This window comes from Eptatretus burgeri, chromosome 3 (assembly GCF_056783735.1).
Source record: "Eptatretus burgeri isolate ZD-2024b chromosome 3, Ebu_testis_v1, whole genome shotgun sequence".
Classification (NCBI taxonomy): domain Eukaryota; kingdom Metazoa; phylum Chordata; class Myxini; order Myxiniformes; family Myxinidae; genus Eptatretus; species Eptatretus burgeri.
In genome coordinates, this window is record NC_140963.1 from 129,598,833 (window position 1) to 129,622,671 (window position 23,839).

A 23,839-nucleotide genomic window follows, 5' to 3' on the forward strand; every position below is an offset into this window, starting at 1 on the left:
TCGAGTTTCTACCACAGGGTCAAACAGTGAATCAATGTGTACAAGGAGATCCTCCAGCACCTCATGAGATCAGTCCGGGACAAGAGGAGGGATCTGTGGGAGAACAACGCCTGGGTGCTCCACCATGACAATGCCCCTGCTCAGTGCCCTGAGCATCTGACAGTTTCTAGCGGAGAGGAACGTGCCAACTCTGGAGCAACCCCCGTATTCACCAGACTTGGCCCCTTGTGATTTTTTTTCCTATTCCCCAAGCTCAAGGGGACCAGATTTCCTGATGTGGAGGCCATCAAAAGGACCATGACGACGGAGCTCCGGAGGATTCCATCGAAGCGTGGAAGAAGAGGATGGACAAGTGTGTGAGAGTGGAGGGAAACTTTTGAAGGGGACAAGCTGTGATTTCAACATATTTTTTGGAATAAAATTTCTGTGAAGTCAGTCCCGTTACTTTTTCGACGGACCTCACATGTATCTAAAAAAAAAAATATATATATATATATATATATATATATATATATATATATATATATATATATATATATATATATATATATAACTACATATCATCACGGGTGATAAAGGTTGTGGTCAAGTTTCATTGGAATTGCGTGTGTAGTTTCTGAGAAGAATGGAAATGCATATTTTGGGGGGCAACCCACCTCGCCCCATCGACCCTCCTCGACCCCGTCTTTTTTTTTTATGTCGTGAACAAACTTCAGTACGTCACAGGTGGTGAAGATGGTGGTGAAGTTTCATCGGAATTGTCTGTGTAGTTTTGGAGAAGAAAGCAAAAATATTTTGGGGGGCAACCTCCCTTAAATCCCCTTTGAGCCAGGTTTTTCTCGTGTCATGAACAAACTTTGGTACGTCATGGGTGATGAAGGTTGTCATGAAGTTTCATCGCACTTGTGTGTTTTGTTTGAGAAGATTATAAACTACAACTGCAGACCCCTTCAGACCCTTGTTCTGTTTTTTTTTTAATGCCATCATGGGTGATGAAGGTTGTGGTCAAATATCATTGAAATAGTATGTGTAGTTTCTGAGAAGAAGTTGCAAGTATTTGTGGACGGACGGATGACGAGTCATCTCATAAGCTCCCCAGAACTACTTTACAGGTGAGTTGCAAACAATCCCTGGGAATATTACCACAAACGAACTACAGTTGGAAGGTGCCTGGGGCTCAGCGACGATCCTGATGAAAGCCCTCGGCAGAAAACTTCACAGCTTGGTCCATGAATCGTGACCCCTTACTGAAATGAAGGTGGATGCTTTGAGCCCACCCTGGGAGGACTCCATTCCACATTCTGACACCCGCTCTTGTGGATACCAATCAACGACCGACACACACACGGCTGATATCGGCAATTTTTCGGGAATCGCCAGGTTGGAGTCGGTGTGATGACCGACAAAAGGACATACTGTATATACCCCAAACCCTTAAGTGGCTTTCACCAAACAAAACGTTTCACCAGAGGTCATGGCAGGCCTGGTGCTAGGGGGGGGGGCATTTGGGTGCAATGCCCCCCCATGGCGCATCTGGTGCTCCCCCACTTGTACGCCACCCATTTATGCCCTGTTGCACCCTGTGAACAACTTGTGTATAAGGACAAACACCCACTGTGAACTCCTTGCTGTTTAAGAGTTCACCTGTGTGAACTAAAACCCTTATTCCAGATGTTCAACGTGGTGAATAATAAGGCCTTTTTGGATAAACTGTTCTTTAATAATATCCTTCTTTGAATAACAGTCAAGAGATAAGTGTGCGCTTCCCAGCTCATCTCCAAAAGCAATTGGCAAGACAATACAGTCCAAGACCACAAGATAAAAGATAATAACGCAAGCACCAGCGCCAGCAGCCAAGACAGACAGACAGCCGCAAGACCTCGTCTTGAATGTCGATGCTGTGGGTGGTTATATATATATATATATATATATATATATATATATATATATATATATATATATATATATATATATATATATATATATATATATATATATATCGTGGATCATTTCGTTTTAAGGAATAGCCAATCAGCGTCTTCGATATGGAGGCCCTATTAAGCAGGTTACCTGATTGGTTGTAAGTTAGGTATAAATGTAACTAGCGATACCCGTGCACATGCACGGGATAGCAGTACAACATAGCTGGTAGCAGACGACAGACCATACACGGGGAATGACAAAAATACGCATTGTGCAAAATGCAAGTGGTACTATGGAACGCCAAGACTTTCCAAACATTGTTGGCATGTCCACTTAGTGCCACAGCAGTTTCATAGGGATTGTATGACGGCGAGCCGAGTTTTTAGTGTGCAAGCTTGGTATTATAAGAGATATAGTCATAATATGAATAAGGAAAAGACATAAATTTACATAATTAAAGATGAAGTGCACCGGGTGACCTTCACAACCCTCCATCTTACAAAAGTAATTTTATAATAAATATTTTAAAAATACGTGTGTTTGCAATCGTGCTTACATTTGAAATTATGCAGATAAAACCTGTTTTTAGTGCATGTATCATTTAACAAATAAAACTGACAACCGTCAAATCTCACGAGTCGTGACATTAGTCACGAGGGGCGAGTCACGGAGAGTGCGAGCTGGCAGCAGTCGAAAAAGACATGGATATACGAAAATGGCTAAGAAAAGGAAAAAGGTTGCGGTTGTGGTTGTAGTCAGCACCCGCCGTGGTCGGCTGCTTTGTACTTCTGATGTTTAAGTTAAATGTTGTGTTTGGTGCTTTGCATATCTCATATCTAGTGCTTTGTGCATAACCTGACCTCTGTGCAATTGACTGCTTTAAATGCGGACCTTGTGGTATCTTCAGGCTGGTCGTATTTGCTGTTGATAGTTTCACGTGATGATCGCAGGTCATAGCCGACTATCTTATTTCAAAGTGCACTGATTCTGGTGCCAACCTCCCCCGTTTAGTCATTGCATCTCTGGTATATTAATTTTCTAATGCCAATTCTTGACAACACCTTGTATAAGTGCACCTGAATTGGTGCCAATTGTCTAATCATTGAATATCTGCATTGTGAATGTGCCAGTTTGTTGCGGCTCTCCTGCATTCAAATAATTTTAGGCTAAAAACATCGGAACATATTAAATCCAGCTGAGATCAATTTGGTTAGTATGCGACGGCAACCTCAGTAGAGATGCGTCAATGCTGCATGAATACAATAGCATACCGGGTTATCAAAAATATTAAATATTATAATTGTGCCCCCCCCATCCAGTTTATATGCCCCCCTTAATACCGAGCCCTGGCGACGTGCCTGCGTCATGGGTGTAGTAGTCAGTGTCGTACAGCTCCAAAAATGGAAATTTCAGTGATAATTGATAAATTTAAAGGTTTTTTTTTTATAAAGGAAAGGTTTTTCATGATTTTTATGTTCTTTTGAGGTCATGTTCAAAACAAGTCTTCGCTAATATTCTCCAGAGTTGAGCAGGTACATACGACATGTGCTCGTTTTTGATCAAAGCTTTTTGTTGCAGGGTTCTGGTGAAGAAGTCTACTTCCAAAGTTGATGGGATCCACGAGTTCTTAGTTTGTGATTTTTTTTTCCAGCAAGCAGGTAGATAGGCTTCTGCGTCATTCTATTTTTAGTGATATGAGTGTAGAGAGTTTATTACCAGATAAAGCAAGGGAGCGAACCCCATTGAAGGTTTATTTCACTTTCACGAAGACAATATGACAATCCTTATTCAATTATGGTAAATTTCTTTAAACTCTTCGTATAGATATAGTAAAGGACATTTTGGAAACTGACAGTGCATGTTCATCTTCCCTTTTTTCACATGGTCCTTGTGGATACGTAGTTTCTGGGGATTTGAATATAATTTAGTAATTGTGAAATGAGGGAGGTAAATGTAAGGAACCAGCAACTCAACCTTGCAGCTGCAATAGGTGTTCAATTGTAGATTCTATCTCTAACTTTGTTCACAAAATGTAAAATACGTAATAGCTCCAGCGCATAAGGATAGTATTAATTTTATTTTCTTTAACACTTTTGTGGCTTTTTGTGGGATAATGTTTCAACAGGTTAAGGATATTCCCAGTGGTGGGAATTGCAGCCCCCGACGAGCAGACACATTTCTTATTTTCTGTGAATCTTCATTCATACAGAAACTGATGAAGGAGAAGAAAAAAAATTAGAATTAGCTTAAATATTATCTCCTACATGTCGTGATATGGATGATATTTGTGTGGTGAACTATAATTTTTTTTGATAGACACCTTCACAAGATTTACCCAAATAGCCTGATTGTTAACAGGAGTGGTAATGATTGTACAGTTGCTGCATATCTGTCTGGGTTGGTTCGAGTTGGACAGAATGGCTTTAGTCCAAATTTTTATCATTAAGTTGATGATTTCAGTTTCTCTGTAGTCTTGGACACCTTTTCATGTGCAATGTACCAATTAAAATGGGTTACAATGTCTTTTCATCTCGGCTTCTGAGATTTGCAAGAATTTGTTCAGTGAAGGATGATTTTGTGGAACATGCTAAGAAGGTTTTTTTCCATCATGTCAAACAGAGGATATTTGGTTGATGATCAGGTCTTGTGAGAATGTCTTTCGACTCAATCGTCACTTTTTATTTAAGTTTGGTTGATTTTCGTGTAAACAAGTTCCTATTGCATTGCATTTTATATAATAATGAATTAATTATTTTAGTGAGGTAAATTCTTTATTTAATACTATTGATTAAACATGTACAGATGGTATTTAATAATGGAGGTATTTAGATAAATATAATAAATATTATTTATAAAATACATTGTAAATAAGCATGAATATAATTTCTTAGTGGTTCCTGAGATATTTAGTGCTGTGTGTTAAAATGGGTTGTTAATGACAGTTTGAATATTTGAATGACAGTTTGAGTGTATGGTTATGTGGAGGTGCTGTGTCATGGACATGTATACAAGGTGAAGTGCTTATCGCTTAATATATTAACATATACGGTGATGTATGATTAAAAGTTATTCATATGTAGTAATACTGTACTTTAAATAAAAGTAATAATTAAATAAGTTTGTATCAGGATATTGCGTTGCTGTGTTTAATGACTGTCTGGACACAACTTTGGGTTGTCGGTCCATTGTTGTTGAGTAATCTATTGATGTGGACCTATGACCTGGGTTGTGGATCCACCGTTTGGAGAGGTTCTTGGCTGAAAGGATCGAAACCTCGATGATAAATGGTGCCCAGCTGCTGATCCGGGCAGTTGGGAAATCAGTCGCTGGTTTATAAGTTAAGGTGATAACTTCAAAAGAAATAGCTTTTGAAAGTACTAACCAGTACATAATACATGTTTGTGTGTTGATATATGTGTATTTGTATGTGTTCGTGCATATGCGTATGCGCGTGCGTGTGTGTGGTGTTTTTACATCCACAGCCACGCTGTCTGGACACATCCGAAGACAAACTCCCACCCGGACATAAATACTGCCCAGATACGTCCGGAAGCAGACACCGCCCAGACGCGTCCGCAAGCAGACACCGCCCAGACGCGTCCGCAAGCAGATACCGCCAGGACGCGACCGCAAGCAGATACCGCCAGGATGCTGACAGAGGCAGGCAGTGCCCGGACGCATCTGGAGCCAAGCTGTCCGGGGACAAACTCGTGTCCAGAGGCAGACGCGGCCCGGACGCGTCCGGAGGTAGAAGCCGCCCGGACACGTACGGAGACTAACACAGCCCCGATGCATACAGAGACTAACACAAACTGGACGTGTATGAGGACGAACATGGCCTGGACACGTACAGAGATGAACATGGCCCAGACCCGTACAGCGACGAACACGGCCCGGATGCGTATGGAGACAAACATGGCCCGGATACATCCGGAGACAAGTGCTGTCCAGAGACAAAGAGAGAGAAAGAGGTGTGGGAGGAGAGTGCTGCACTGTCTTGGGATGAAGTAGAGCAAGGATGGGACAAAGAGAGAAAGAGGGCTTGGGGAAAGTGAGCTAGCAAAGAGAATATGTTATGCTTTATGAATAACGTATATATATATATATATATATATATATATATATATATATATATATATATATATATATATATATATATATATATATATATATATATATATATACATATACATATACATATACACATACACATACACATACACATACACATACACATACACATACACATACACATACACATACACATACACATACACATACACATACACATACACATACACATACACATACACATACACATACACATACACATACACATACACACACACACAAGTCAGTGTGATTACTGACTGCAATACTTACTGTATACAACCCAAAATCATTGAGTTTTTCACCAAAAGACAGCGATGCATTTATATCGACGTTTCAGGGATATGTTCACAAACATTAATCTTTATAAACAGCTGCGTGTGATGGGTGAAAATATATTTGGCTCGCTATGGCTTGGAAATCAGGTGTTATTTCACAACTCACCCAGGGTGACAGAGCACGAACCACTCGCTCTGAATGACGTGGCGTGGCAAAAGCATCCGCAGCGAGGGAACAATTTGCTCACAATGACATAGCACGGTCAGGTTATCGACAATGGGCGATCGGCAAGTGGCTGAAAGCACTCCAATTAAATGGCTGATAAGGAACGGCTGGCCAGGATACCACATAGGTATCCACATAGGATCCCTTTAACTTTAAAGCTCGTCTTCACCACACATGCAGCAGTTAATGAAATAAAATGAATTCATTCAAATAATCACTTTATCCACAAAAGAGTGGCTGCTTAATTCACAACAACCCTGGAGACATGGCAAAGTCCAATCGCCTGTGAAATAAACATTGCAGATAATCTGCCATGTTGCCTGCTCATCTGTGTACGCATCACATGGTACATCGTTCACGATCCGCACAAACGTTATAACTTCATTTTAAAACGTCCGTTTTTCACCAGATTTGCTGCGAGTCCCTATGGAGCACCTCTTGAAATCTCCAAAAATAGAAACGCAGATCTGGCAGACGCTATGGATATGCAGTCCCTCTGGGGGACAGGGCCAGTGCCGGATTAACCACTAGGCCCGTGAGGCTGGGGCCTTGGCCTACGAAAATTTCCGACGACGTTTTTTTCAGTCTTAATTATGTGACTCGACATGTGCAGGAAGGCTGTACACACCGTGAGCGAAGGCGGCTGGCACGCTGCCAGACACAGTGATCGTCGACAGCGAACGTGGGAACCATATGATCACGTTACAATTCAGCCAATCACAGGCGTCGCCGCTATCGACTGGCTGATGGGTAACCTTCGCACTGAGTATGAACATACCGGCACCCTCTTACTTTCCTGTGAGTTATCGAGCATCCTGACGCTTGCAGTTCTTCGTTTTGCTCTTATTTGTCGTTTTTTTTATTATTGACTATGGCCGACGGATATATTCGACACCACGAAAGTGGTACTTGCAAACGCGACAAAAAAAGAGGCATGAAACAAACAAAAAGACTGTCTGGATCAATCATTAAAAAAAAAAATTTCACCTCACCAGAGTCGAGAAGAGCAAACAGAATGTGCACATGCAGAGTCTTCTGATGTCAATGTCAAGGGATCAAGTAATCTCGCACTGCATCACATTTCGAAAGCTAATGATACCAATACCATCGCATCAAGCAACGAGAGAAGCATTGAAACAACTGCAGCCAGTGCTGCGGCTCGTAGTTTCAATCCTGATCCTGCTGAATGGACTCTTTCCGCAGAACTCGTAGATAATTTCATCCAGAATCCTCCCTGCCAAGGATAGGAACGCAGATTTTTCGTATACGGTCGATATCTCCGAAGTGATCGCGTCGTTTGCCAACCAAAAGGCATGAAAGAAGGTGTTTCAGCAGGGTGGAAATTGAATATACATACATTCCTCCGAATTTGTTTTCTGTATCGCTCGTTTCTCAATTTCAAAGCCAAATTTGATTTTACAGGCACTTGTATGTTTGAAAGTCGGACAAATCGCCATTTACCGCAGTCTGTTCCGATTAAATTTCATGTTCAAAATCGTCGTTTTGGTCACTCTTGAATTTGGCCTACAAAATCTCAAGGGCCTTGGCCTACGAAGACCTTAATCTGGCACTGCACAGGGCACGAGGTCTCTCAGTGAATGCATAATAAATCATTTCACTCAATGAAGCTGGTTAATTGTCACATTCCAAAATGTTTTGTTCAATCAATATAATCCTTCAAACAGTAGAAACTGATAAGTTTCATGCTTTGGAAATTTCACATTTTCTTGTGTATCGATGGAGAAGGAGGGAACATAGCCTTGCTTGCTTAAAGTAAATAGGTTTATCAGCTTATTTGTTGGACTCGTTATTTCTTTAAATTATCAGATTTCACTCCAGATTTCAACACTTATTTAGTTTGGATGATATCTGATCCTCAAAGCTGAAATAATATTTCGATGATGTACTAATACTATCATTAATCCGTGAGAGTAGATCGTGGAAAATCGTATCATACAATGCATGAAATTGCTCCAAGCTTCTAATTTGAAAACTATCGGACTGACAAAAGTGATGGAAACAGCGATCCGTAGCTATGATGAACAGGCATTTGATAATATGAGTGACAAAAGTGAAATAAATATATATATATATATATATATATATATATATATATATATATATATATATACATATATATATATATATATATATATATATATATATATATATATATATATATATATATATATATAGCATTAAGAAATAGATTGCCACCTGTTCCAAGTGAAGGCATGGTTGAGCAGGCCAAAAAACAATGCGGCTTCAGACCCCAGCGAAGTTACCTTGGATACACCTGAAGACCCCAAAGACCGAGGTGGCCGAGGATGCGCCTGATAAAGGATACAATTTAATAAGGCCGTTAATTATTGTTGTGTCCATGGCGATTACGTTAATTACCCCGTCCCAATTGTCATCGACGGGGCAGTTAACACCGACCTGGACGAATAACCGAATGGTTCTACCTTGGAGGTGAACACGTAATCCTTGGAAATTATAGCACGCAGGATGGAGGGCAGCAAGGATGCATAGCAGACGGATGGGTGTTTACTCGAACCCACAATGAATAGACAGACACAAAGGAATCTTAATAGAGATGGGTTTAATGAACATGAATCAAATATTTATAATGGAGATAAATCAAAGCATGATGTAATAAAACGTGAGGTAAATTAAAGCCTAAAGTTGAGACGTCTCCACACGCGATTACAAAAACAGACAAGGGGAAAGGTAAAATAAAGAAAAATCCCTTCCTTTACGCTGGCACTTAGCTGGGTGTCCAGAGATGATCTTTGAGGATCTTTGAGGTCGAACCGCGTCATTCTGCATGGGAAACCGGACCCGAAAATGGCGCCAAGCCGCTCTCTGGGTGGGAAATGTGCGTGAGGTATTCATGTGGCAGTATTCAACGCCAAGGCTCACCAACCACCGTGCAGCTTCATCACACGAACGAACCTGCCGACCCCGCTCCCCTCTTCCATCAGGTTCGCTCGCCGCAAATGGGGGCTGTGCCTTTCTTCTTGACCATACGATGGGACGATTTCTGAGGCCCTGAGATAAGGCCACGAGGCGTGCTCTTCTTCTCTCATAAACATACAACTTCGCGAATCAGCCGAACAGTAATAACTAGCGTCTTGCTCCAGCACGCAGGCAAATTCACACAGCACGAACACGAAAATCGCGCTGCTATTTCGTCGTGCTGAGAGGAGAGCAAAAACGAGATCCTCTGTGTTCTGACCACCATGGGTGTACAATGTACATGTGAAAAGTGTCATGATTACTACAAATACTTTGCAAGTGCAGAAATTGGGAATATGGTCTAGAATTCTTGCATGATGAAGGATGAGCTGACTTGACTTGTACATTAAATCGGAATGAGAGTCCGTCGGCTTGTAGTAAACATCTGTGCTGAATCCTTCAGCTTTAAAAGAGACTCTGATGTCAAAAAAAAAAAAAATTTCACACAGGCATCTGAAATGACAAAAGTGTATTGAAGAGACAGATGATAATTATTCAAATAATTATAAAAATCTTCCACTTCATGAGGATTGGCTTGGGACCATTATAGCTATTGATCTCATGTTTTATTCGATATGACTGACGAAAAGACATGTATAAGAGGGTTCCATTTTGGTTACCATGGCTACTCTTTTTTGTTGTTTATAAAAATGATTCCAACCTTAAAGGAAGATAGGTTGAGAACGAATTCAGCCAATCTTAAGAGGGTAGTGGCACCAGGTCTGGTGTCACAAGGATTATCCTACAAAACATACTGCAGAGCCTCAAATCCCTCATTTGTGGGAATATTGGTGCACAAAGAAGAGATGTCCATGGAAAAAAAAGGAAATGACTATTTCCTCCATCCTGGAAACGGAAACGGAAATGTCACGTTCCCATTTAGAGATGTTATGTCTCACATGGAGATCAGATTTAAATATATTGTTGCGGTTCTGGAAACCGCATCCCTCCAACACCAACACCAGCCAACATACAGTGGTCCCCAGTCAGTTATTTCATTAATGTATGTTCAGATAGTCCCTTCCTTCTTGTCTGGTGGGTCGAATGGGACAGTGCGTTGTGTAAATCTCATAGTTAGGTGTGATTAAATCTCTGAGCCTCATTCCTATTCTTCCTTTTTTGCTATTCCTGAGGTAAATCCAAGCAAGGGGTCCTCGCGAGGCCGGCGGGCACTCCGTTTGGACACCCATCGGTTAAAACCACAGTCGCCCCTTCACGTAAGAATGCGTCCTCACAGAAGACAAAGGACAGCAGCAGAAGCCAACAATAAACGCCAGCGCTGCACGGAGTGCGTGCCCACAGTGCCGACCCCCCCCCCCCCCACCCACTGTTCAGGCGATCAGAGGCATAACCAACACACCACATGCTCACAACATACAGTATGCATGCGGCGCGTTCTTCAATCCACTTACAGTGGGGAGAACGAGTATTTGATACACTGCCAATTTTGCATGTTTTTCCACTTACAAAGCACGTAGAGGTCTGTAATTTTTATCACAGGTACATTTCAACTGTGAAAGACGGAATCTAAAACAAAAATCGTGAAAATCACATTGTATGATTTTAAAATAATTAATTTGCAATTTTATTGCATGAAATAAGTATTTGATCACCTACCAACCAGAAAGAATTCCGGCTCTCACAGACCTGTTAGTTTTGTCTTTAAGAAGCCCTCCCATTCTCCACTCATTACCTGTATTAACTGCACCTGTTTGAACTCATTATCTGCATAAAAGACACCTGTCCACACTCAATCAATCAGACTCCAACCTCTCCACAATGGGTAAGACCAGAGAGCTGTCTAAGGACATCAGGGACAAAATTGGAGACTTGCACAAGGCTGGGATGGGCGACAGGACAATAGGCAAGCAGCTTGGTGAGAAGACAACTGTTGGCGCAATTATTAGAAAATGGAAGAAGTTCAAGATAACAGTCAATCTCCCTCGGTCTGGAGCTCCATGCAAGATCTCACCTCGTGGAGCCTCAATGATCATGAGAAAGGTGAGAGATCAGCCCAGAACTAGACGGCAGGACCTGGTCAATGACCTGAAGAGAGCTGGGACCACAGTATCAAAGAAAACCATAAGTAACACACTACGCAGTCATGGATTAAAATCCTGCAGCGCACGCAAGGTCCCTCTGCTCAAGCCAGCGCACGTCCAGGCCCATCTGAAGTTTGCCAAGGACCATCTGGATGATCCAAAGGAGGAATGGGAGAAGGTCATGTGGTCTGATGAGACCAAAATAGAGCTTTTTGGTTTAAACTCCACTCGCCGTGTTTGGAGGAAGAAGAAGGATGAGTACAACCCCAAGAACAGCATCCCAACCGTGAAGCATGGAGGTGGAAACATCATTCTTTGGGGATGCTTTTCTGCAAAGGGGACAGGACGACTGCACCGTATTGAGGGGAGGATGGATGGGGCCATGTATCGCGAGATCTTGGCCAACAACCTCCTTCCCTCAACAAGAGCATTGAAGATGGGGTGTGGCTGGGTCTTCCAGCATGACAACGACCCGAAACACACAGCCAGGGCAACTAAGGAGTGGCTCCGTAAGAAGCATCTCAAGGTCCTGGAGTGGCCGAGCCAGTCTCCAGACCTGAACCCAATAGAAAATCTTTGGAGGGAGCTGAAAGTCTGTGTTGCCCAGCGACAGCCCCGAAACTTGAAGGATCTGGAGAAGATCTGTATGGAGGAGTGGGCCAAAATCCCTGCGGCAGTCTGTGCAAACCTGGTTAAGAACTACAGGAAACGTCTGATCTCTGTAATTGCAAACAAAGGTTTCTGTACCAAATATTAAGTTCTGTTTTTTCTGATGTTTGAAATACTTATTTCATGCAATAAAATGCAAATTAATTATTTAAAAATCATACAATGTGATTTTCGGGATTTTTGTTTTAGATTCCGTCTTTCACAGTTGAAGTGTACCTATGATAAAAATTAGACCTCTGCGTGCTTTGTAAGTGGGAAAACCTGCAAAATCGGCAGTGTATCAAATACTTGTTCTCCCCACTGTATATCAATGCTCTTTCTTTCAATTGATGGCGCGGATTGGGGTTGGCACGGTGCGCCCCACCGCCTCTGATAACCGCGAACACGATGCTCGATGACGGGCGGACCCGCGCGCTGACCACATGTACAATGGTGGAGCTGTGCGCACTGTATGGGGCATGCTCGATGGTGGGCGGACCCGCGTGCTGACCACGCGTACAATGGCGGACTCGCACGCAGCCCGTGATACTTTATCATCGTACAGAACGGGGCACGAATAACACACATCTTTAGTCGGGTCTGCACATGGGGTTACAATAATGTCTTACCGTTGGTCTTCGCTCACGACGGCCACGAATGTCTCCCGTGGACGGCAGACCTCCTCCCGCACCTCCACCTCGATGCAGCTGCAACCAGGAAGAGGCATGCTGTGCGGCTGGATCGCTCGGGCCACGTGGCGCACCATGGAGCAAGCACATTGACCAGCGCCAACCATGGGTTGCAGGGCATGGCACGGGGTTCGTTGCAAGGCGATTCATATCATGGGGTTCGGTGCAAGGCGATTCATATCACGGGGTTCGGAGCGAGATGATTCTGCAGCTTGGAACCATCTTGCCGGAAGTGGAGTGGAGCCGCTACCAGCCACCACAGCTGGGCCGCTCAGCGGCCAGGGCAAATCAGAGCGCCCGATTCAGGTTACTACACCGCTTCAGGTTGTCGCCCCCGCCCCAAACCATGGGGTGTATAAAAGGATGGGTCGCGGAGCCGCTAGTGTCGTTCCTGCCTGCCGCTCCTGTCTGCTCATTCATGTCGGCTCATCCTGGGCTAGTGGTCATCTTTCCTGCACTACGTTCCTGCTGCTGGTGGATTTCAGTTCTAGCTCCAGCTCCAGTTCCAGTTTGAGTGCCAGTTCCTGTCATCATTCCTGCGCAACGCTCCAGTCTGCTCATTCCTGTCTGCTCGGCCTGGCCTGGGATTGACAACCTATCAATTCACCTGCTGACTCCGCCTTCTTCACCACCTCGTCGCATCAATCCACCCACTGGCTTCTGACTCCGCCTCTCTGCACCCACTGGCTTCTGACTCCACCCACGTACCTCCCTTCACGCCTGACTATTGCGTCTCAATCTCTGGACCGACACAAGTTGCACAAAGTGCCACGAAGCAAAAGACGATGCGCTAGCTGTCAGTGAGATATCGCCAAGCGGAGCATCCCCCCAAAATGCACTGGTGGTGCGGTCGGTCAATCGTGAAAGGTATTGAGAGACTGCTCGCCTATCTCCTTTTTCTCTTCATCAACTCCTCTTCATCAGGGTGTGTGTGTGTGTGTGTGTGTGTGTGTGTGTGTGTGTGTGTGTGTGTGTGTGTGTGTGTGTGTGTGTGTGTGTGTGTGTGTGTGTGTGTGTGTGTGTGTGTGTGTGTGTGTGTGTGTGTGTGTCCTTGGTTAAGTTATGATTGTGGAAGATATATATCAGGATAACTCTGCTCTGTATCTGCTTTTGTAAGTTGCTTGTATTTTTTTCCGCACTTTTCACATTTCTTCGTATCTCTGCTTACACACCACAATAAAAGCTATATTCACTGTGCCACATACGTTTTCTCACCTGCCTGTTAATAAATCCTTTGTAGAAATGTTCTCAGCTCGTTTTTGTCTTTTCTTTCATTGATCCAGCATGGTCCGTATCCTCACCTAGCCGGGACTTTATTCCCAACGATCCGTTCCTTTTAGCCGGTACGTCCTTGGCAGTGTCGCTCGGCTGCATCTGATCCGGTAAAGTGATCCATTTTGGACAAGGCGTACCGAGGGTGTGTCCCCCGGTAATTAGGTCACATGATTAATTAGGTAACCCGGTTAACCCATAGACGGAGGACCCTAGGTCATGTAGTTGAGTTATTGGCATTCATGGTCGGTGAGCGACCCGCCCCGTCACGGAATTATTCGTGTGCGACAACCTGCAATTCCGGGGAGTCTGGTGGGAACCCGAGATAGCTTTCCCTCCCCTGGTGGTCTTCTCACCCAACCCCCGGCCCGCAACAATATTGTTAAAATCACTTCTACATTTAGAAATGAAAAGATCAACAGCAGCGTGCTTGCCTTCTGGAGGTTTTGAGGAAGAATGGCATGGTTTCAATACTTCAAAAGGGTCGAGGGTTGAGTCCCTCTTATCCTCATATGAAAGGCACGAGAAATGAGCCAAAAGCCGCACCTACTTGACAAATTTTTCAAAATCTTCCTGGATTTCAAACCTATTGATTCTTTCAGAAGTGGGGATGAAGGACAATCCTTGTTTCAAAACCAATCTGGCATCTTCCGTGAGTGGTAAATCCGAGGGTATGGTCACCACCAAGTTAGTATCCTCCGTTATTGCACAGCTGTACTGGTGGTGGAATCTGAGGTCATGAAGTTTCTTCTTCTTGTTTAAATAGGCGGTTCGAGTCTGGATGTTGGAAATTAAAGGTTTGGAAATTAGGTTCGAGTACGGGTGTTGGTAAGTAAGGGTTTGGGAATGGGTGTTGGAAAATAAGGGTTTGGGGATAAGGCTCGAATACATAGTTGGAACATGAAGGTTTGGGAATGAGGTTTGCAGGAAAATGAAGGGCGTTTGAGAACGGGTGTCGGAAAATAAGGGTTTGGGATTGAGGTTCGAGTGCAAGTGTCAGAAAGTGAGGGTTTGGGGATAAGGTTCAAAAAAGGAGTTGGAAAATGAAGGTTTGTGAATGAGGTTTGAGGGCTAATTAAGGTTTGGAAATGAGGTTTGAGGGATAATGAAGGTTTGGAAATGAGGTTTGAGGGAAAATGAAGGTTTAGGAATGAGGACGAGCACAACGGAGAAGGTTCTACCGACAATCATTGACCCTGTAATGGTGGCCTACAGAAGCTGCATTCTCCACTCAAGCCAACCAATCTAACAACTCAATCTTTTCGCCCAATGTCATAATCTTTCTCTGTCTTTTGGCACAACTAACTTTGTCCATCGCTTTACGTTTGGGCTCATTAAAAAAAAAAAAAAATGGTGCACGAGAAACACCACCAAGCTCATAATGGGAGATAATTGTACTCGCATGATGACTCATCTTAAGCTCAAAAACCATGATTGGTCGAAATGAAATCCCACGATAACGAAATCGGAACACAATAGGTTGCCTGCGATTGGCGACAACCCGCAATATTTGACAGTTTACTGTGTATATTAAATCGACCAAAGTTTTAAACTAAGGAACGAAAAATAACATTACAGGCTCTTACAGCCAATACACAAGCAGTATACCTGACATACGTAGGTCTTCCATGATGTTACAAAAAGGGTGTACAACAGAGAAGGAAGAGTTAAATTTATGCAGCAATGACTGTGTGGCTCTGTCCCAATGGGCTAGTCTCCAACTGGGGATATCCAGTACAACCAACAGTCGGAAACTTGAACACTGAATTACAAATTGCAGTGAAAAAAACAACTCAGCCATTAGATTATTTCCATCAATTCCTTCAGGGTTCTCTGTAATCAGGTTGACATGTGAACAAATCTTATAAACCGCTCCTTTCCCCCACAAGTTGGAATGAGCAGGACCTGTCACAAGCTGTCTGAGGATAATACACGACTGTTTATGAGAAGCCATTTTAAGCTCTGAAAAAGACAGGTGAAACATCACCCTCATCATCCACCGCATGCCACCCTATATTTAGTCATAAATAGGTACGAATTACTGTTCCCATGACAATGCTCACTGTTCCAATTGAATGAAAAAAAATTTTGAGGAAATATAAGCTGTCAGGTAACAATCAGTGCAAGGAAGGCTCCTTTAACACTTGCACTCTGATTACTCCAATATTCATAAAATATTTCCTAAATTACCCTGCGAGTTGAGATTTCCAAACAAATAAGGGATTTTGGAAGCAAGGTTCATATCCAAGCTTCGTAGCATCATATTAAGAAACCTTTAAATGATATAATCGTAGGGATCACCAAGCAATCGGAAGTCTCTGATGAGAGGTCAGGGAGCCAAGCTACATCGACCTGCTTCAAGTCCAGAAGGATCCCGGTCTTAATACATTCTACCTGCTTTCCGAAGCAAGGGATTAGTAAGAAGATGCTAGGGCAGTATTTCCTTAAATAATAGATGTTGTATTGTCACAAGTTTAAAGACATTATTCGGCTTGGGATGTGCACCAAGTTTTTGCCACCCGCATGTACGAATTACATAGCTGTACATCATAACTGGCTTCAGCCAATTGTGGCCTTCCTTGAAAAGATTCATCACAACCTTCTGAACACGAGTGACCAGAGTTTGAGGAGGTTGGAGTGCACTGACTTTATGTAACAAGTTTGGAACCATCAGGTTGTTCATTAAACGTGACCGACGGTACAAAGAAAACGCAGTATTCCTTTCCATCTTGCCAATTCCTGTTTACTATGATTTAAAATCAGTTCCTTTTTAACATACATACATACTTTGAATTGCCCAAATGAATACTTCGGTATTTAGTTTCACCTCTTTCGCATAATATTCCTCCTGGGAGAGTTGGGAGAAGAGCTCTTTGCTGATTACTCCACCCTTTGCCATACCATCTGTCATCCCTCAGGGTAGCAAGCAGCAGCCTCTTCACTCTCTGCAGATCTGGAGAAAAATCACAAGCTGTTCCAACATGAGGAACATGTCTCTCAATCCTGACAAATCTCACACTTTCACAATGTCTCCCTGAAATGACCTCCCCCCCCAATATACATTCTCAGCAACCCTCTTGAAGAAATCCTTTCATTCAAGCTTCTGGGTCTCACTATCTGTCATGATCTTTCCTGGGAAAGCCACTTTTCCAACCTGGCCTCCAAAGGCAGTCGCCGACTGGACATACTCCGTCGTGCAAAGCCCTTCCTTGGCACACTTGAGGTCCTGACCACATACGAAGCTTTCATCCACAGCCAGATGGAGTACTGCTCTCCCCTCTGGGCTGGTGCTGCTGTCTCACACCTTTCTGGGCTTCACGCTGTGGAAACCAAGTCTTTCAGGATCATTGGTAACTCCTGCGATTAATCTGAATCTTTGGGTCTCTCACTCTCTCACCGCAAGCAGGAAGGTGGTCTTTCTGTCTTCGACAATCTCCTCTCCGGCTTCGCCACCCCCCCCCCCACCCCCATCTCTCTCTGTGATCTGTCCCTCCCATATTTCCACAGGGTGCTCAAGGTCCGCCAACATCCCCATTCTGATGAAACTAAAGTCAATAATTACTGCTCACCTTCACTCTTTCGTTCCTCTTTTTTTTTTCCAACTCTGCAACAAACTCCCACATTCTCTTCAATCTCACTCTCCTCTCCATGTCTTCAAAACAGCTGTTCACCACTATCTCACATCTTCCCCCATCCAAACCCATGACCTTTTATACCCCTGTAAATCCACCCCATGCCCACCTCCTTGAAATTCCCTGCTTTCCTTCCTGAAAGCCCCTGTAGTGTCATCCATCTTGTTTACCCTGTGTCCCCAACCCCATCCCTCTCCCTTTCACAGATGTCCTCACGTCTCTGCTCTTTACTGTTTTGTACTTCCCTGTCCTGCCCCTCTTGTCGTCTGCTCCCTTTGTATATATTCTGTATATTAGCTTTTACAAGAGCCTCGACAATGTAAACAAAAAAAAAAAGATGAGGAGAAAGACAATAGGGAAAGGGCTTCAGGCAACACCTGAAAGGCCACACTTTTGTTTGTTTGCTCTTGCAGACTAGTCAAGCTCGAAATTGGCAAGATGGTGAACATGGTTTTCAACACAAAAAACGTCAGCATAAGCTGTAATAGCCATTTTTGATTTACTTGTATAGACAGACAATCCGACAAAAGAAGAACAAAGAAGAAGAAACAAGGGCTCGACAGAAGAAAAAAAAAATTGCACAAGTGGCCAACCTTGGCAGATGCGTAGTTGAAAAAGGAAAGGATGGCACAGATATTAACTTTTAACATACACTCGACGACCCATGAACCCGTTGGGTTCCCCTTGTGACTGCGGTTGATAAAAAAAAAAACATTTAAAAAAAAAATAAAGATAGCTCCAGCGAACTACCGCTGCGGTTGTTTGCATTGATCAAATTCTCCCGAAGAGTACTTGACTGAATCGGGACTTGATTTAAAAAAAAAAATTTTCGTTGCCCGATTTGAACGAAACTTGATACTGCACACCGCAGGAGAATGGTGAGTAAGGTGGCACTAAAATTTTTGCGCTATTATTTACCGTTTTGGTTGTATTTCGGGAACATACATATATACAAGATGAGAGTTTTAGTAATATACTAGACGACCCGTGAACCCGTTGGGTTCCCGTTGTGACAGCGGTTGATGAAAAAAATCATTTTAAGAAAAAAAAAAAAGATAGCTCCAGCGAACTATACCGTTGAGGTTGTTTGCATTGATCAAATTCTCCCGAAGAGTACTTGACCGAATCGGGAATTTATTTTTTAATTATTTTTTCGTTGCCGGATTTGAACGAAACTTGATACTGCACACCGCAGGTGAATGGTGAGTCAGGTGGCCGTAAAATGTTTGCGCTATCGTGTACCGTTTTGGCTGTATTTCGGGAACATACATACGAGAGTTTTAGTAATATATAGATAGATGATGCATATTTATATGTCAGCTTTCTAAAAGAAATGAATGTTTTTCCTAAGCCTGTCCGAGTAATAACTGTAAATAATAAAAAATAATAATCTACACTGCCAAAACCTTTTAATTGATCAAGGATTAGTATCCCAAAGCCATTAGAATATTAGATGTAGTTTTACCAACACTAATCCCATCTTGCACGAAAAAGATAGTCATAATTGGATCGCTCACAGATACAATACATTTGGTCATTGCCAGTCAGGAAAGAAATGGCTTTTCAAATGTATTGCAAGCATTTGATGGGCCGAATGGCCTCCTCCTGAATCAAAGTTTCTTAGAAGGGAATGTGTACAAAAATAAATGATGCACCCAACACCATATAATTAGAACATCCAATGTATAAAGCTCATTCTAAGCACTCACTGACATTAATATTCAGTACCTTCCAGGTGACGTAGAAAGCTGAAATTTTGCATGCCGATGGGCATCGAAGCCGATACACCGGGGAAAAATCACAGAACCGTTGGAAATCATCCAAAAATGAAAATATCTGAAAACGAGTGCAGCCTTGTTGACGCGCTTCTCCGGTGCATGCTCCTATACCTGACCTGACCTAGTTGTGCTCACAGCAGATGAGTGACCCGAGACAATTTGTTAAGCATGGTTTGTTATTGCTTACAATGTATAAGCATTCTACACCAGTAATAAATAAACCCCTTACCCAATACCGATCATATGTGCCCTTGGGATTAAACAACAAATGGGATTCCTTAATTATCCTGCGCCTTATTTGGGCACATCAGTCATGCCACAGGAGATAGATATATAGAGGCAGACAAGACAGGAAATACCCAAAGCACACCAGCATGGCACAGCTGGTCAGGATGCAGGTCAATCCCCTCACAGTTCAGTCAGCATGCCATCCCTGGGACGAGAGCATACAGACAGGAGGATGAGAAGTGTGGCTGGCTGAGTGGGGGGCATGATGCGGCAAGACAGCCTGGCAAAAATGACGCAGCGTATATTCTGGACTGATTCCGGGAAACAAACTTTGAGCCAATTCTGGTAAACAAACTCTTTTTCACCTCTGCTGCATGGGCTTTTTAAGGCACTGCCTCCCCCTCCCCTCCCTTTGCACACTCAGCCCTGACGTGCTTTCCTTCTCGTTCGCGATTGGGCCGGAGCCGAGTCTGGGGGTGGAGCAACCCCTCGAGACCAGTCACTCAAACAACTCTGAGGTAAATATCACCGGCTGATGGCACACATCTGTTTTCCTTCCAAAACTGCCGCACTCAGAGGAAGACATTAGATGCGAGTCAGAAAACCGGCCCTAAAAAGGCCAAGGGCTTATTGTTGAAAGCTCTTGTGCATTCAAAGTCAACAAATTAGGAGTAGGGAAAGCATGAATAGATAGTGTAAATCAGTGTGTCATGGCCTGCGCGTCCAGGGAAACTCCACTACTTGGTCCGATTGTCAGCTCTCCGCTGCACCACATTCACCGGCCTGTTTGGCCTTGCAAGTTCGGCCTCAGCTCATGAATTCCCCAGATGCACAAGCTCTCAGCCCTTGAATCTCCCAACTTATATGGACCCTGGGAGAGACATGGTTTAGGGACTGCACAGCACCTTGCCGTACTTTTGAGTGCAGCTCTGGCTTATTGGATGGCTGTCTCCTTATTGATCTGCCTTGTATCCATGCGATGCTCATTGAGAGAGCCCAGCTCCCACAGTGCGGCCGATGACCAGAGTTGGGCATCGGTGGTCGACGTTGTCGCTGGAGGCCCATCCATTTGACAGCGAGTGTCCGTGCTGCATTATGTTCTTCTTTGTTGATTGCATTTGTAAACAGATGTTTGGTACTACAGAACTTCAATATGGATACAAACAAACATGACAAAAAAAAGTGACCAAAGCTTTTCGTGTTGCACTCTTAAATGTAAGATTGCAGCAAGTGAAGGAGGAAGTGAAGACGCATGCTTCCATACGCCAATCTCTATAAGGTAGACACTGATTGGTTCAACCGTAATGACGTCACTGTTAATCCGAACGCCCATTGGTCAGCTCATCATCTTCACCTCGAGCTCCCATTGGCTGGAGCAGAGTTTGCCGATGATTGACGTTTGCAACCGCATCCTGGATAGAGGGGGGATGGGTTCCCCCTTCGGTCCATTCACCATTTACTGAATGGACCGTAGGGGAAAATATGACACAAATATGATACAGAATCCCAAAAGAAATAGACAATTCATAGAATCAACAATGAAGAAACTAACGCCATGCTATTAAGGACACGCACGCACGCACAACCAGATGAGTGTGTAAAAGCAAGCATGAGGTGAATGCAGGGTACCTACCGTACCTGTGGAGTTCACATCACTGTGGGCAGGTACAGGGAGGCAGCAGAAGGGCTGGCGATTCTTCCTCTTGTCTCGTGGTGTACAAGAAAGGGCTTGGGGGTAAGTGTATGCTGTGGAGTGCCTCCCTCTCACCCAGTTCAACACAAGAGACATAACAGGACAAATGCAACACAAGAGACACTCTCGCCCAATTTCTGCGAGATGTCTGATGAATGGAACACGTCCTCCATTTCAGGAAAATATCTGTCTCACACTATTGCTCTGGAAGGACCCTTCAATATATGTTCCTGGTCATCCACTGGAAGATGTTTCGTCTCTTGAACTTAAATCGGCCTCACCATCAGTCGTGACCTTTCCTGGACTGACCACACAGCAAAGCTGGCCTCGAAAGCTTGGGAATCCTATGTCAATCCAAGTCTTTCCTTGGAAAATCTTCGTCTACAAAGCATTTGTTTATAGCTTATTGCCTCCGCCATCTAAGGTGAAGGAGGTTATGTTTTCACCCCTTTCTGTCTGTTTGTTTGTTTGTGTGCAGGATGTCTCAAAATTTGAGGATGGATCCAGATGAAATATTGTGGACAGGTTCGGTGTGTGACAAGGAAGAATTCATTAGATTTTGGTGAAGATCCGGATCTGGATCCAACGACTAGAATTTTTCGATCCTCGTGGAGGATCTAAGTCTTACTCACGTTGTTGTTCTTAATCTTCTTCTTGTGGACTTTTTTGTTTCGCAGCCTCCAGTTTTTATCGAAACTTCCTGAAACTTGGCATATACAGGGTGTCCCAAAAAAATATCCCACTTTTCATCTGCAAAGAGGATGGTCATAACATATTTTTAAAAAAGATATATCGCTGGATAGAAAGCTGAAAGGTTGAAGTTTATTGTACAAATGTCAAAATTGCCATCAAAATTTTAATTTTGGTATAGAATCGTCATTTTCTTGTAGACCACATGTTCGACGTAGGCTCCACGTTGTCCGATCACTGCCTGCAAACGCGTTGTCATGTTCGCCATCACTTTGGGAAACGTTTCCTGAGGAATGTTCTGGATTTCTCGGTGGATGTTTTCCTTCAGCTGATCAAGAGTCTGAGGCCAAGGGTTTCCATAGATCCTGTCCTTGAGATACCCCCACAAGAAGAAGTCTGGAGGAGTAAGGTCACGGGAATACGGTGGCCACTCAACGTCTTCGTAGAGGGAGATAAAGCGGCCCTAAAAATGTTGGTTGAGAAAACGCCTCGTTTCCCTGGCTGTATGGGGTGGTGTCCCATCCTGCTGGAACCACTGGGTTCTCATCTAGATCAGGTTGTTTCTCCTACGGGCCTGAGTACGTAGCTCAGGCAGATAGGATTCCTGAATCATTTCGCAATAGTTCCTCTGGTTTACCGTTCAAGTGCGTCCCTGGTCATCTTCAAAGAAGTATGGACCAATTATCCCATACCAACCAACCGCCACCCACATGGTGACTTTGAGAACAGATCGAGGCACCAGTTCAGTTGATGCATTCCCAGGATTTTCAGTTCCCCAGTACCGAAAGTTTTGTTTGTTTACCTCCCCGGACAAGTGAGCATGGCATTCGTCCGTCACGTGAAGTTTTTTGAGGAAGTCTGCATCTTCCTCCAACTTTCCTGAGAACCAATTTGCAGTCTAGTCGTTTGCGTTTCTGTTGATCAGTAAGCACCGTTTCCGTTTGAATTTTGTATGGAAAGGCATGAATGTCTTGGCGAAGGATCCTCTGAACGGTGCTCTTATGAATGTTTGTCTCGGCAGAAAGTCGTCGAATCAATTTTTTTGGACTCTGAACGACCGCCTGTCTCACCATTTCCACATTTTCTTCACTACGACCGGTCCTCCTCCGACCAGTGACCATTGTGAAGGTCACAGATGGTTTCCACATTGGTAAACTTTACGATGGTGCACTTTATTGTCCGAAAGTTTGGAGCATGGCGCAAGTGGATACCGAAATGTCTCGAGTAAAGACGTTGCACCTGTATGACACTTTTCGTCTGGTGCCAAAGTTCAACAATTTGTGCATTGTTTCACGGTCAGTCTTGGCATTTTTCTGGCGCTTGCTTGGTATCAAAATAAACTTCAGGATCTCTGCAACAAGAAATGAAGCATTAGTGACAAAATTACTGCTTTTTTAGGATCAAACAAAGCATTTTAAAAGTTGTATATTTTTTTGGGACACCATATATATGTAAAAATACCCTGCGCAGACAGTCACCATCTCCGATTTTGAAAATTCCTCCGAGAAAAAAAGTTATTACGTCAAAATATCTCCGCTAATCGAAATCGCCTAAAAAATTATCTCTGAAACTAGGCAAGCTTTTTGAATTCTGTTTGCGGGAATCGAACAGG

The 23,839-nt window shown here is 43.5% G+C and overlaps 1 protein-coding gene across 1 annotated transcript in view; it reads right to left on the bottom strand.

Annotated features, from left to right (window-relative positions):
• Positions 1–18,551, bottom strand: part of LOC147030962 (macrophage mannose receptor 1-like) — a 164,131-nt gene extending 145,580 nt beyond the window's left edge. Inside the window, exon 1 of the mRNA XM_085875566.1 lies at positions 18,432–18,551. The gene's annotated coding sequence lies outside the window, so the exon portion shown is untranslated. The remainder of the gene's footprint in view (positions 1–18,431) is intronic.
• Between the last annotated feature and the right edge of the window lie 5,288 nt (positions 18,552–23,839).